The following is a 16,710-nucleotide window of genomic DNA, read 5'->3' as shown; positions in this document are numbered from 1 at the left end:
AGGCATATAGGCAGAGTTAAATCCCCTAAACTGTTAAAGCCACAAGTGAAATTAGAAATAATCTTATCCCAGTTTTTTTCTATTTCATGGCTGAAGGAATTACAGCCAGAAAAATCCAGTTGCTTATTTACTGCCATACAACTAGCTGAATTCAGAAATGGAAGGAATGCATTGTCTTACACTAGTGCTGTGCTTTTCATACAGTGACAAGGATCCATCTGCAAATGCTAATAGGTGTGGAAACAGACTGGAGGGAAACAATACCTAGTTACCAAATGCCTTTTAAGTGCAAGGAACTTCATAATGAGGCTAACAAAAAGTCAGTAATTGTGACTAATAGAAGTCATTATACACAGCTGGTCTGACCAATTTCCAGAAGGAAAAATTTTTAGGAAACCACCATATGGCTTTGTTTTGTGCTCATTTACTTAACCCAGGTTGACTGGATTTGTTCTATGAAAACACAGAAGTATAGGGGTGGGCCTTTTGAAGGTGGGTATAAACTCCAGTGCGGCTCATGGAGTAAAGCATCTTTCTGTCATCGCATGAGGCAGTTACAGTGCATCCACACCCTGCATGAGACGAACACCACTGTGCAAAGATTCGCTCTTGAAAAGCCTTGGCTACCAACTCATTCGGTCAGCAGCTGGCTCTGACTGCCAGGAAACCCAGATGTGCACCCCCTGCTACCACCACTGTTGGGCTGCTGTGTAGGATGCTGTGACAGGGAGGCTCAAGGAAGGCACAGGATGGCTAGCAGGTGCCTGGGTGATGCAGGAGGACATCCAAACAGGTCCCACAGAGAGCAGCAGCTCCCAGACTGGACCCGCACCACGCCTGACCTGGTCATCTGTGCAGGCTGGTGTCCCCGCCATGTGCCCTTAGGGCTGGGTGTGCCCTTACATGCATGCCTTGGTCTGCTCCGGGGGCTCTAATAGGCACCACTGACAGCGGACTGCAAACCATAGTCCCTGAGCTCTCTTGGCTCTGGAGTCTGGAGCCCAGCGTCCAGGTGCCAGCAAATCCTGTCGGGTGAGAGCCCATCTCCTGGTTCACAGACGTGTCTCCTCACAGTGTCCTTACCCAGAGGCAGAGGTGGGGAGCTCCAGCAATGTCTCTTACAAGGCCACTGATCCCATCATGCAGGCCCCATCCTATGAGTAGGTCACCTCCATCACCCTGGAATTTGCTGGGGGCACATTCAGTCTATAGCAAAGTAACTGAGTATATTCCTCAGAATCCGGTTTAATTTGCCATGAATATGCCTTCTGGGGACAGTTTTACTCCTGGCCACTCAATACCCTACACTTTTTATCTCTGCTCTCGGTTCAGGGCAGAGTGCTGCCTTGCGGTGGGGACATGAGACTGCCCGGCCTCACCCTTCCGCCGCTCAGCAGGGACACGAGGCAGGAAGCAGAGAGTCTCTCTCATCGGCTGGCTGTTGCCTATGGTCCGCAGGATCGGCTCCGTGTCCGGGCAGCCTGGGGCCGGCCAGCTCTCAGACCGGCGGCGGAGCAGGCATGCTTCTGCATGACGGTGCCACCATACTAGAAGCTGTTACCACTCCATGTATGCTCTGTGGTGAGACAGCAACATACGAGCTGTTAGTGAGGATTCTCGGCCTAGTTATTAGCTGTAACATTGGAGTACAGAATGCAGGCCTTCCTTTGGGGATTGGGTACAGACAGAACTGGTAAATATGGATGGGGCATGGGGTGTGAGATGGGCTCAGGGCACTGGGTGCCGCAGAACTGAAGGTGTGAATGAAAAAGGGGCGACTTTCATCCCACTGAGAACGACTCTTTCTGGAAACCTCTGTGCTCCAGTCTGCATGAGCTCTCACTCTCAGCATCCTCCAAATGTGCTTGGTATTCATCACCCTTGTCTCATATAGATGGGGTCAGTGAAGGCGTGTCTGGAGAAGCACCTATTGAGCAAATCCTGAATAATAAGAAAAAAGGTAGACACATGAAAATATGGAGTAATATCAGCCAATTCAGAGAAAACAATGCCAAGGTACAGAGGTGGGAGTGAGCTTGATAGCCTCTGAAAATATGAAAGCACAAGAACAAACGAAAGCAGAGAGGCAGGTGGAGCCTGGTCCGGTAGGGGGCTGTGGGCCCAGAAAGGAACTTGGGTTTTATTCTCAGCGTCTGTGAAACCATGAGGGAATTTTAAATCAGAATGGAATAATCTGGTTCATGTTCTAAAAGAACTCTGGTGGCTTGTGCAGAGCATTGCGAGAGGGAAGCAGGGAGGCAAAACAGGAGGGACTGCTACCATCCTGACAAAAGAGTGGGGGGTATACTCAAATACATATGGATATATGCATATATATAGTATATGTGCTATATATGCACTATATAATATATTTTGAGGGGCATATTCTAATATCCATGACTATATATGTATAGTACATGTACTATATATGTACTATATAATAATATACATGGGGTTATATATTCAAATATATATAAATATATATAAACACCCATATAGTATATGTGCTATATATGCACTATATAATATACATTGAGGATTATTCAAATACATATGAATGTATACACACATAGTATGGACTATAATGCACTATAAGATAATATAAATTGGGAAATATATTCAAATACATATGAATAGATAAACGTATAGTCTATGAACCATAATGCACTGTATAATAATATTCATTGGGGGATATATTCAAATACATATTTTAGATGAGGGAAAAGAATTGCTGACGTGAGGATGAGAATGCGGAGAATGAAGAAGAGAGAACTCATGGATTAGCGCAGGGTTTGAGGCTGAGGAGCTGGGTGAGTGGTTGTAATTTTCGCTCTCCTCTCTCTCTCTCTCTCTGGTGTACAGTTCTGTTTTATTTTGGAGGCTCTGCCAGTGCCCATGCTGTGAAGTTATCCAGATCTTTCCTACCTCCCCACTTAGCCCAGCAGATGTGGTCCACCTGTACCTGCCAGGGGCCCACATGGTGGTTCATGTACATGCTAATAGCCAGGCATCTGCATGGCCCACAGGACACCTGCCTTGGATGGAATGTGCCCCTGAAGTTCATGCTGAATCTTCACCCCCAGGTGATGGTGTCAGGAGGTGGGGCCTCTGGGGGTGATGAGCTCATGAGGGTGGGTTAGTGGCATCCTAAAGGAGACCCCAGAGGCCTAAGCCCCTGTCATGGTGTCTCTTCCAGTAGCTTTCTGAGACTAGGAAAACAGTCAGATTATCTTTTCTACTGACTTATCAGAATTCTGGTCCCATGGACACTGTACCCACCTTCTCCCCAGGGCCCAGGGGTGGCAGTGTGGAGGGCAGTGTGGGCACTGTGCCAGCATAGAGGGGTGGCATGGTTTGGGCAGAAGGGAGGCAGAATGGATCTGATACCTCAAAATTGCCTCCCCTGATTGACACAGAAAGGGGAAGGGAGGTGTTCAGGCAGCTGGTCTTGTTAGAACTCCTCCTCTCAGGAACACATGCAATACAATGGCTGGCACCCTGGTGAGAAACTTCAAATCCTAAAAGCTGAGCTCTAGAGCTTTTGCTCTGGCTGTGGGCACCTTACACCTTTCATCACAAGCTGGGGAAGGGACAGGAGTGGGTGTGGAAGGGCCTTTCCCAGCAACCCTGAAAGACTGCACCCTCACCGTTTCCCTCCTGATAAGCCACCTTGTTGCATTCTCTTCTTGGTGTTTTCATGAAACGCTGCTTTCTCTCAGTCACGAAATTGGCAAATGAAGAACTGCTACCCTTTTCTGCCCCATAATCCACTTTTAAGACTGCTTATCACGGCTGCCATCAGTTCTCCTAATGGAACAGCCATCAGGGGGACCCACTGTGTCTGAGCTCTGCAGCAAATGGGCCTGTTTGGCAGCCCTCCTGCTTTGGTACGTAAATTTCCACATGTATAAATTACGGCACTCCTGCTGGTTCACTTGAGGAAGGTTATTGTGTTTCACATGCTGTTAAAAACCCAGGGTGTCAAAATCATGCTTTATGCTATCACCCCAGGCAAATATATCATTGTCAGAAGGCTTACTCCAATAAAACCTCTTTATGGGTGATAGATTTTATTTGTGAGTTTATGACAAATATCTGAAACATCAGGTATTCGTGTTGTAATCACCCTTTATGGGATTTAGTTTTCTCCCATGCTCAGAAGGAACACGCACACCTCTGCCCAGGGTTTGGAGAGGCTGAGACTTAGATGCTAATTCCCTGGTAGCCTTAGGCGAGTTGCTCAATTTCTTTGCATTGCATCTTTATAAAAACTACGTTGCATGAATGTGATGGTAATTAATTGGGCATTAATGCTAATATTCTTTGAAGATTTGAAAGTGCTCTGTGTGGCCATCATTTCAGCAGGCTTATGGGTTTGGGTCGTTTTTATTGATTTTCAAGGATTATTTTATTATTTTTATTAATCCATTAAAATTAACCCCTAAATGTAAATGTTCCTATTGCACTCTACAGTTTTGAAGAGTAGTGGAAATTGATGTGAAAGCATGCCAGCATTCTCTGTAGTAGGATTTGCTATATTTCTTTTTCTATAATGTTAGAGGGTGAGAAGTCGGTCCTGCACAGAGAGGCTTAGCACATGTTCTACAAATGGTGTGCTCCAAGGAACACTGATTGACAGGTGTGACTGGGTGGTCATGATGCTCGTGCACAGTCTGTTGAGGAACAGGTCCGTTTCCATAGGGATGCTTGGAGGACTAGCCAGTCAACTCTTACATTACGGTGCAGTCTCTGAGGAGGGGGTGTTCTGGCATGGCCATCCTGTGCTGGGGTGTCAGACAGCAAGCAATGCAGTGGCCATGCTCTTCCCTCACTGCTCCGGAAGTGCAGGCCTGTGCACAGACAACCAGACACGGTCATGCGTGCCAGGGGTTTCTCTAAAGCAGACTCTAGTTAATGAGGAAAGCAGGTCTCCCTGGTGGCCCATGGCATGGAGCAAGCCAGGCTTGTGTACAGGACAGAACGCTCTCTAGAAAACGTCACAATGGTTCTGGAATTTAGTTCTGCCTCCACACCTGCTACATAATCTTGAGTACATTTTATAAATTATCTCACCATGTGTCCTTACCGGTGAATGAAGAAAACAATGTCTCTTCCGGCTCTAAAATGAGAATGAAGCACACATTTCAAATTATGTCTTATTAAGTAGAGGCAGGTAGAAAGTTAATTTTTTAAAGGTTGAAGCATGTAATTTGAGAAAGGGTATTTAAAAGGCATAGACACTATAGGTAAGTTAATCATTAAATTAGATGTAGCTTAAAATACAGAATCTCAGGAAAATAACCTCATGCTTTTATTCATTGTAATGGCCTGTTTGCTCAGCACGTTTACTCCATCGGCTAACAAGCTTCTTGATTTCATTCCACTAAAAGCATGCTTCCACCTAGTCAATTATGCCCTCCATTCTGAACCATTCATTTCTGAATTTGATATTAAAGGTGTATCTTTAGTCCAAATGTGACAACACAAGAAGCAATAATGACAAATAACCACTCTTACATTTCACACACATTCAAAGGCAAACCTCATTTGGTTGAACTCATGCCAACAGTAAAACTCAGGTGGATTTTCAGTTTATTTTGGAAACTGCAGCCATTTGTAAAACCTGTCATCATTGGTAAAATTAAAGGTGCTGCATATTCAGACAGCAGGTAAAAAAGGTATCTAGTGATGGGCTCAGCAATGGGATACAATATGTGCAAAAAATGAAAATTCACCTCAGCTATTTAGTTTCCCTAACACCTTGGCCACACATTAGGAATCAAATTAACATTTTTAAAGCCCAATAACATTTTCATTATATTTTGCCTCTACCTTTTCCCTTGCTGGTGTTACAGCAAATGCAACTTTGTTACTCATTTTGTAAGTTTTTACTCTGCATATGGATTTTACTAAGTGAAATGTACATGTTGGCACTATTAGTCAATTAATTTCGTAAGACCTATTATTTACACTCAACATGTAAAACAGATTCAAAATGTGATGTAGCTTACAAAGAGCTCTACAATGCATTTTAGGGAATGAAAGTAAGCATATATGGTTACTGGTAAGTGGACAGCAATACATATACTACCAACTTAGGTATGCAGATAAACAAGGTACTCGAGTGTGAAGACCACCGCTGAATGGAAACAAATACAATAAAACCGAAAGTGGGGTAAGGTACGGCTGAAGCGAGAAAGTCGGGTCTCAACTCGCCGTGAGGTTCGGACTGATGCGGTGACCTGAGCGAAGCCTGAGGCCGGAGACGGTGCTCCCTGTGCTACAATCCTGTTACTGAGCCAGGGTCCTAGCTCGGTGGAAAAGAAGAGAATTCACAGTGAGGAAAGAAATCATGGGCAAGGGCAGAGAACCCAAGAGCGTGTGCCCCGCCTTGCTCATCACCATGATGTTCACAGGACGCTTTGGGACTTCAGGCGTTTTCGAATCCAAGCCCAGGAAACTGATTCTGTGGACTCTAATGCTAACCTTTGTCCCTTAGCCAGCCCAGCCCCTTCCCTCTGAGCCCGTGCCCTTTGCTTTGTCCCAGGAGCTCTCCTTCTGCCCTCCTGCCCATCATCAATTCTTGCCTGCGCCCCGTTTCCCACTGAAACATCAGCCCAAGTGTCAGCAAGTACCGCATCCCCTTGGTGGTCTTCACGGGGTTCTGCAGTCCACGCACACCTTCCCGTCATGTGCTCACGGCATGGTCTGCCGGCGTCAGCGTCACCTGGGAGCTTGTTAGATGTCTGGCATCTAGGGCCCAGCCCCAGACATACTGAGTTAGAATCTGCATTCCAACAAGATCCCCCAAGTAACTACGTTTACCTTCAAGTTTGGGAGGCCCTGGACTCCTCCCCACAACATTGATGATTATTAGCAGTTAGCAAGGCGAGGAGGACTAGGCCGTCTCACCAGGGCATGCTCAGAGCCTGTGGCTGAATCAAAGGTGTCTCTCTGGTGCTCAGACCGCATGCTCCATGAAGGAGGGAGCCGTGTTTGCCCTCATTGTCTCCGTAGTGCCAGGCATAGCGCCTCCTGAGCAGGCTGTTCAATGGATGAGCGAATGATTTGGGTGAGATTAAATCCCTTCATTTCTGAAGCAGTGGAGAACAGACGCGGTGAGCGTGACAACACCGGGAAAGCAGCCGCTGCCTCAAGCCCAGCAGAGACAGACAGACAGCCACAGGGGCACCCAGAAGTCCTCGGGATTGTCAGGAAAGGAAGCATCGGGAGTCATAGGCCCTTGACTGTTTCCCAGAGAAATGAACCCAAGTTTGAGATGGATTATGCCACAGTGAAACCTTGAGACTTCAGTCATGCAACTAATATAAAGGAAAACTAACCTCATGTGAACAAGACCAAGGAAGACTTTTAAAAATCATGACAAAGTATATGCACTTGAAAGACAATTAAAATTCGAGTATAAATATGCCTCATACTGGCCTTACATGTGTCTGCTTCTCTCCTGAGTCATTCTCCAGGCAACCATTTTCATTTCATCCAGTACTCCTGGGAACTGTTCCCTGTCCATGATAGAAATTTTTCTCCTTCCTGCTTGAGGAACTGGGGGCTATCCTCAATGCCTTGGACCATCCAAACAGTTAGAAGTAAAGTGTATTGGATCAAGTAATTCTCAGTGGTGTTTTGAGAAGACAGTATAAATAGAGAATACAGAAGAATCAATAAGGATGAAATCCCTTAACAGAAAACAGTGTTTGCATTCACAGGGCTTATTAATGAATGCTCAATTTCAGAGGCACAGTAAGACAAAGAAAAAGGCACAAAGCCTGATTGAAAGAAAACTTTCTAGACCATTAAGATACCTGAGGTAAGGAAATAAGGAAGTCTACCTTCCTGGGCTGTAGGTTTTCAAAATCATTGTTTTACCAAAACTTTTCAATAATTTTTTAAACACTTTCAAAAAGGTCAATTCTTGCTAACCCAAATAACATTGGAAATGCCGTCTGGAATTTAGAAATATTACTGATGAAGCAAAATCCTTTCTTTTACATCCTGGGGACGTTAAATGTGAAAAATCTAGTATAATCTGTTTTAAAGTGGAAATTAGACCAGGTTTGCTAAACAAATTCACATCTGCTTGGTGATATTTCACTGTCTAAACGGCTAACAGTTGCTTTGCTTCTGAACTCTGTGAGACCATCTTGCACACTACTCTGTTTTTATCTTTCGTCTGGTCCCTTCAGGACCATAATAGCTCTTGAGGGCATGGCCAGATCACATCTGCTGATGTGTGTTTGGTTAAATGGATTCCTGATCTTCCAAAAAAGCAAATACCGAAAACATGCTGTTGTAACCAGACCTCTGCGGTTTCCCCTGAGTTTTCATCTCTCATCTCACGCTGTGTCTCTAACACTAAAAGATGCACATGGTGCCAGAGAGCAGGGGTGTGGTGGAGCCACGAGAGCCGCATGGGGCCACCACAGAAAGATCTTCAAAGTTTATTTTCTCAGCTTTCTAGAGTTAGAGAGTCCAATGGTGTCATCATGAAAGAGGAAATTCAATTCCCTCCATAAAATTTTTTAAAAATTCTAAAAGAACTAAAATGCAAGGTCTGTATTTATAGGAAATGTTGACAGCAAAACTCATTGGGCAGGTGCGCAGTTGGGGAGCATCTGCACTGGGAAAGATCATTGGAGGGAAAAATGTTAAAGAGATGGGTCATAAACAAAGGCCCTTTTGTTTGGTGAGATTTTCAGATGCTGGAAGCTAAGGCAATTTCAGATTTTTTTTCTTTGCTCCAATGGACATGAGAAATTTCAGGAGAAAACCTAACACAATTTAATCCTGTTTTTCTCCAGAATCCCACATTCTATCAGTTTGCACTTGAAGCCACTCTCTCTCTCCTGGGGAGTCCCCTGAAAGGGAGCTTTAGTGGGATATGGTTGTACACACTTGAATACATGTTAGACCCAGTAGGACAGCGGTGGGTCTGTCTTTCATCCCAGGGAGAAAGGGGACAACCCAAGAGCTTTGGTGGGGAAGTATGACTTCTCTTCAGGAGTACTGGATTGAAAAATAAAGAGCTATTAGGGCAGGTAAATAAATGAGTTGTCTTAGAAATTACACTGTAAAGCATTTGGTCTCACCAGCATTTTGTCTTTAAAAACACTATAAGTTTTTGCCAGATAATGCAGTCCACATGCAACATACACCTTTCTCTGCTATGCTGATGTCAAATGCCCCGCTTCATTTTTTTTGAGAGGTCAGCATGAGTATCAACTGTGGCTGTGGCTTGAAGTATGGGTGTGAAAGTTCTAACCTGTTCATGAAGTACCAAGATACTCAGTTTATGCATGCAAAGAAGCAACACAGGGTATCCACTTGGTTCCTGAACATGGACGTCTGCAAATAGACTGCCAAGGTCTTTAAGAGGCCAAGTGTTGCCTCAGAAAGAACAGGGGATTTAGAATCAAAAACCACTTGTGTTGTTCCAGGGCCGACTCCACTGGGAAACCAAAGTCGTGATCTCTGTGAAGGTAGAGCTGTATTGCCACTCCTCACCTGCAATAGTGCTTCTGTTCCAGCCTCTGCCTTTGCCTACAGGCTCTGCTTTGCCCCAAGCACTAGGTGGAGCTCTTTATATAGCAACCCAGGCAATAATGGCTTATTGATGATGGGTGTGTAAGCATTTGCCTACATAGTAGGCCAATTGCATCACCAAGTAGATTAAAGTCAGGGGAGGATCCTGGCCATGGAATTTCTATTTTCCCTACAGTGGATAACCTCATTCAGTCAAAAGATATTTACTGTAGTACATATAGCATATACTCAGATACCATAGAGAAAAAATAGTTTTATTTGCAAAACTCCAAGCTCCAAAGCCAGTTCTGCTCTATGGTTTAATATTATACGTGAAATTAATATGGGTTAATACTGACACAAACTTCCAGTGGAATCTTATGTGGAAGTTCTTACTTCCAAAGTATAATCAGGAATTTACAGCCATTCTGCAATTCCCTAACCATTTCGTTTGGAAAAACATATAACCTGGTGTGACTGGGCAATGGGACGGTGGTAACAGTAGCAGCATCTTGGATGTGGCATCACTTCTAATTTACCAGTTTACTTGGATAGTTGAGTATTTCCTACTTACATATTTCTGCATACAGAAACGATATGGCACAATTCATCTTTTAGTGAGTAGTAGAAAGCAAGAACAAGAAAGGAGCTAAAATAAATATATTAATATATTATCTTACTAGTTTATTATGTTATATTATTAATTACATAAATATATTATTAATGTCTTAACCACATAAGAAAACAACAAATCATCTGTATATATGCATAGGACTGAAGACCATCATTGCAAAAAAAATTTCAGTATTATAAGTTGCTCTGTTTTTAATAAAAAGTGTAAAGTAAAATATTTGAATCATTAATATGTTATCAAAGTAGAATAGGAACATAAAGTTGGATTTGAGTGGTTAAGTAAAATCTCAGGAACAAGATACAAATGACTCAAATTGTTAAAATTCTCTGAATGAAATGATTATAGAAATGTCCATAGTGATTTAGTGATTCATAGTGATTCAGCAGTATTTTCATTAACCAATAACTTGGAAAAGCTATTTGGCTTGACAAAAGCTTTTTATATCCCATTTAAGAAAAGATTTATTTAACATGTACAGAAGGTAACATCATAACTTTTACAATTTCAGGAACATTCAAAACCAAAGTTGGAAGAAAAAAATGGAAAGAACTAATTTATTTTGGTGGCATCAATTAAGAAAAAATTAGTTACAAGTTAATCCAAAAAGGCATTTTGTAGTTAGTGAATTTTTTGCATGTTATTAGAATTAGAGTGATCTCGCTGATCCCTGACATGGTCCCGGTTTGGGGCCCTATTTGGGCCCCACGATCTGGAGTTGTTTCTCAGACAAACAGGAAAGGGAGGAGAGTGGAACTGAAAATCCCATCTGGTTTTAATTCAACATCCCCAAAAAACTCTGATGCACCAACTCCAAAAAAATACAAGCCAGATTAAAATGGAGCTAATTTGAAGGACTGGCCTTGAAAGGTAAGCACTGCTTTCTCATCATTCTAGACATCCTGTTGTGTGCAGCTAGTGTGGCAATGGATCTGGGGACTGTTTTTAAATTGAACACTGCAGTTCTTCTGAGAAATATTTCATTCACAATAACCTGTTAACTTTGTATCTAACCTGGAATGCAGTGCCTCCTCACTCGGAGTCCCACAAGGACTTTCCACCCCATTAAGTGTACTAGGCACCTCTCACCCCTGGGGGTGAGCCACCCTCACTGGGGCCCCTGCCTGGTCCTGTCTTCACGGTGAGGTGGTTCCATTCCAGGCCCTAAGGGGTGCCTACGTCTCTCTGTATGCTCAGGCTCTGAGCTGCCGTTGGACATGTCTTGTTTCCGAATTTTCTGGGGGTTCGGGGGAAATAAGAGTAACTCAGAAAATTTAGTTGCTGCTGCTCTGCTCCCATCCCTTGGACATTTGGGTTTTCATAGCACCTGCTGAGCACTGGGAGAAGAAAGCGTGGTGTTTCATGCAACAGCCTGAGAGCTCCTTGGCATAATGGAATCAGTGTGGGTCCCCAGCAGATCGATGGGATTCTAAAGGACATGTGTCCCAGCATCCACGACATCTATATATCTATGTGTAATATAAGTTTTATATATATATACTCTCTAGTGAATCCTCAGGGATTTGTATCAAAACAGAGAAAACAGTCAAGGCTTAAGGTAAGCAAGCAGGATTTTGGAAAAACCAAAAATTTGAATTTCATTAGCACAAGGGGACTGAATTTCTTAGATGCTAGTATCTGAAGTGGCAAGGTGAAGGGAGTTGAGTGATATTATAGACCTCCATCCAGTTTGTCAATGAATTGAAGAGTAATTGTGCTTTCAGTTATCACTGGAAAATGAATATTTAGGCTATGTTTTTGAAGAGCATAAATGCATATAAAGGGCAAAGGCAGCCATGAACAGAACCTGACACAGACTGGCCCTCTGGTGTCAAGGCCATTTGGTGTCACTGCCTACATGGTGGTATTGGGGAAGCTCAGTTCTAATGTGGGCCATCACTGATAGGTTCCAAATGCCACCTTCTAGGGCCAGGGGTACCAGAACTACATCCATGAAGACCCTGACAGAGCAGGACATGATTAAAAAGGTCTAGCTAGACTTCCCAACACTTCTTAAGTTTAATGTAACTTAAGATAATATTCTAGTATTTTTCTGATTGTAAGAAAAAGATGTTTATTATAAAAAAAATGTAAGAAGAAAGAAAATAGCATAAAGAGGAAAATAAAAGTTACCCATAATTTTTTTACCATAACTACCACTCATATTTAGATATAATTCCTCCAATTTTTGTGTCTATTTCTAAAAACATATATACACACACACACACACACACACACACACATATATATATATATACACACACACACAGATATATTTTAAAGAAAACTCTATACTGTCTCACATTTTGGTTTTCTACTTTATTTTTATTTTTATTTTATAGTGTATCATAAATTTTCCACATTGTTTTCTTTTAAAACAATGGTTATAATATATCATTATTATTATACTGTAAATTCTGTAATAAAATCACTGTTTCTAAATGTTTACAGTATTTCATTTTTGTCAGTATAAACTGTTTTACAATGAATATCCTTTTAAGTATAAGTATAGGTGTATAGACAGACGATAGATAGATGGTAGATTGATGGCAGGTAGATATGGGTGTAGAGAGAGATACAAATGTAGATGATACGGACATATCTGTAGTACATGTCGAAAGAGAAGTTGACAGAAATAAGCCAGGAGGAAGGCACAGCAAGTTTGATATGATTTGAATGGCATGCCATGTGCAATGAGGATTCAATTATAAATGATGGGAGGCACAAGAAAAATAGCTTAAGGATAAAGGAGATTAGCAGTTAAAGAAAAAATAATTCATTGCCTGACTGCTCTGACAGTACTCTTAAGTTATTTAAGCCCATTTGTGGCCCAGGTGGCAATGTTAACACAGGACAGCTCTGTATGAATGCTTTTTGACAGTGAAATGAAATACCAGTGATCATGTTTTAGAAATTAAGCCAGGGATTAGAAGTTGTTTACACATGCCTAAGAAAATCAGTAAGAATGTAAAATGTCAGTACACCAGGTTCTTTATCCTTCTCACTTAGTGTACATCAAATTGGTACCATTTTTGAAATTTATAAAATATAATTTAAACACAGTCCAAATTCCTTCAAGAATTGGACACCAATTCCTCAATGTCTAAACTCCTATTCACATGGTCAAATGATGGTAAGTGTCACTTTATGTTATCTTGTTTTTAAATTTTTCAGAATGAAATTAGTTTTTTGCTTTACCTTCTGAATTATTTTTAAATTAGCACAAAGCAACGAATAGCTTTGAATCAAGACTGACTCTATTTCCACTTCCAATTTTGTATTGTAGGGTGCATTATGTACTGTTAGCACAAAACATGAGTAAACTATAGAATTTCATTTCTGTATGATACAAAAATGTTTCTATAACACAAATAATGTCATGCCAAACAGCATCCTTACACAAGAATGCCAAAACTGGCAATGTGTTATGAAGATTTCTGGCATTCACGTCTTTGTGAGAGATATTGCTGAATACTGTATTTTATTGTTGTTCTTTCTAAAATTTAAATAACATATAGTCTTATTTCCAAAACAAACCTCGTATTTTTTTTTTCCTTAGTAAAGTAGTACTCAGCTTTTAAGGAATTGGACTTTAGTTAAAGTCATCAAATTATTATTATTTCAATATACACTTAAAGAATCTAAGAAAAACCATTCCTTCTACTTCAAGAAAGGTAAGACATAGAGATTTTCTTTCTTTTTTAAAAATCTGTACATATTTGAAAGCAATTCATAGACTGAGTGGTTTTTTTGGAAAGTACTTTTAGGATTGTGTAAGAAAATGTTCTATCTGTCATCATAGCAGTCATGGCACTTGGCAGCAAATGTCTCAGCTGTCCTCATCAAATGGACTGCTCCTCCATGTAGATCACCCGCGGTATGCTGCGTTACCGCAGAGTGAGAATAGAATTCCTCTTGAGGGTCTGACTGTATGAAGTCTTGTATCCATCCTAAAATATTAAACGGTGAGTGATAAGACAGCATTAAAAACAAGGCTTCAGAAAGTGTCTTCAAAGAAAAGTACAGTTGTAGCTGCAACAGCTTTTTAACAAATTCCCTTATTTCAAGCCCAGCTCTGCTTACCGTCTCAGGACAACTGTTTTCACAGTAGACCTGGAGACACTTGGTTTTAAACGTCAACATTTGGGATGATTTACCATAGATATGGGGCAAATTCTTCCTAAAAAACAAAATAACACACCCAATAGACACAAGCATAAACACATGATTAATATGCAATAATTCTGAAGATTTTTTTTTTAAAGAGACTAATTTTGCTGGGCCAAAGAATGCTGAAATGTGCTTCTAGCCACTTGGCATTGTGCATGCTTTCAGTCCAACCTGGATCAGGCCCTGACCTTACAGGAGCATTTTCCATTGCCTGCTTGGCTCCAGCCCACAGTTGGGTGACTCGGGTGCTGGCTACATGGCTCAGGAGGAGATGACTTAGCACAGTGGGCTCAGCTGGTTCCACTGTCACTCTGGTGCCACACACATACATACATGTATATGCACACACATATATACACGCACACACACCTGCACACATACATGCATGCACACACACTTATATATGCAAACACACATCACATATCACACATGCACACATACATATACACTGTGTGTGTACATACACATGCACACATGCACACACACAGATCTTTTTATCCCACTTCTGACCTCTAAGGACACATTTATTTATTTATTTTTTCCACACAGTTTGGCTTCATCAAAAATATTTTTAACAGAAATTCATGATGCACCTTCTTTTTGTATTTTTTTTAGAAATATCCATTCCCGCTGACTAATCAGGTACTTCTTCAGAAACAAATGAGTTAGCCACACTGCACCTCCTCTTGCCGGTCACTCTTGGACTTCTTCATCTGCGCACTGAACAACTGAAAGCCAGCCTGTTCCCTCTCCCTTGGGAAGGAGAAGTCTGGTCCACCAGCAGGTGTGGGCTTGCAACTTTTGAAAACAAAGGGGAAGGAGAGCTGTGGTGATGACTGCCAGCTGGGTCTCCAAATGTGGGGAGCTGCAGCACCCCGCTGGCTGCACAGTGGGTTCATGCTCCTCCACTTTGAGACTTCTGCCTTTGAGTGTCCAGAAAAGCAGTTGGGACACTGCCCTGAGACTGGCTCTCCCTGTTTCCTCCAGTGTTACTGGTTCATGTCCCCTCAATCCATCAGTGAACTAGAGTCCATGGGAACATTATTTCTAATGACTGAGTCAGAAGCAAGCACAGAAAAACTGATCAGGGCCCCCTGGCATGCTGTCATTCACTCTTCTCAAGAACTGGGGCCCTCGTCTCCCTGTCTGCCCTTCCATAGGTAGCAAGTAGCCCCGCAAGCTCACACTGAGATCTGGGCAGTGATCATGTCTCCTCTCTGCTTTTGGATGGCCTGAGAAGCTTCAGGGCAGTGGTTCTCAAACTTGATGGTGTATTGGGACCCCACTGTGCAAAGTCACACCCAGAACAAGGACAGAACAAATGCATCATTATCTCACTCTCAGCATGTGCTGGGGTCCTGCACACTGGGTTTGAATTCCTGCTCTGCCACTTCCAGGCACAGTGACTGCTGTCATGATGTGATTATTCTCCATTAGAATGGTTCTTACTGGAAAAGGGGTCTATTAACCTCACGAGATAAGTAAGAAGCTTTAAAAAAATCCAAAATGAAATAAAACTCAAAATGAGAATGGGTGGGGGACATACTTAAAAATGACAGTGTATATAAACAATTTCTGCTAAGTCTAATCTAACTGTAGGACACCACAGACTTGGGAGAATACTAGGAGAAAGGTGTCAGTGCAGAAAACATGAGGCCTGTCATAAGAGTTAAATGAACAAACAGACTTTATTTTTCATTTCTGTAAGTTTGTGGCAAGATCGCTCTAGAAAAGGTGTGGAGGGTGCATGTGACAGAATAAAAATAAAATTAAATAAAAACACCTCATTTTCTAGGTTTTCAATCTTCTCCATCAAAGGGAACAGACTCTGAATTGGGAAAGGTAGTTAAACTGTGTGCACATCCTATGTGTAAAAGAGGGTAGTACCCTCATGAGTGACAGCTGCCTGAAGGACCTCCAGATGTGGCAGGACCCCGCTGAGGACTCAGCGTGAACTCGAGGTGAGCCACAGACTGGCCGTCCTCCCGACTTCCAAGGAGAAATTATGATGTTGATCCCTGGTAAAAGTTTACGGCGATTTATTAGGCACATAAAACAATTTATTGAAGTTTATAAGAAAAACCAACAGGTTTTGCTAAAAATACATGTGAAGCCATGATTATTTTCTGACAGCAATGCCAGAAACACAAGAGTAATCTCCCCAAAATCTTGTTTTTAGATTTCACTTGGGTGCTTAGCCCAGAGCCAGTGAGTGTGGGGCATGGATCCCGGTCCCACTCCATTGCGTGGATCCTTAGTGGTGGACTCAGGATGTGGGGCCTCTCCTTCCCCATTCTGAAAACCACCAAATAATGGCAGGATTAGTGGGAGAAGGGCAGGAGGGGCTCTGTCACAGTGTCGTAAATGTG

At 42.2% G+C, this 16,710-nt stretch overlaps 1 long non-coding RNA gene across 1 annotated transcript in view; it reads left to right on the top strand.

The window, feature by feature from the left end:
• The first annotated feature begins 1,420 nt into the window (after positions 1-1,420).
• The window catches only part of LOC118913922 (uncharacterized), a 59,224-nt gene continuing 43,934 nt past the window's right edge, over positions 1,421-16,710 (top strand). The window contains exon 1 of the long non-coding RNA XR_005025411.2: positions 1,421-1,693. This is a non-coding gene — a long non-coding RNA (uncharacterized LOC118913922). The remainder of the gene's footprint in view (positions 1,694-16,710) is intronic.

This window comes from Manis pentadactyla, chromosome 3, assembly GCF_030020395.1.
Source record: "Manis pentadactyla isolate mManPen7 chromosome 3, mManPen7.hap1, whole genome shotgun sequence".
In the NCBI taxonomy this organism is placed as follows: Eukaryota; Metazoa; Chordata; class Mammalia; order Pholidota; family Manidae; genus Manis; species Manis pentadactyla.
This window is presented reverse-complemented; position numbering and strand designations above follow the sequence as displayed.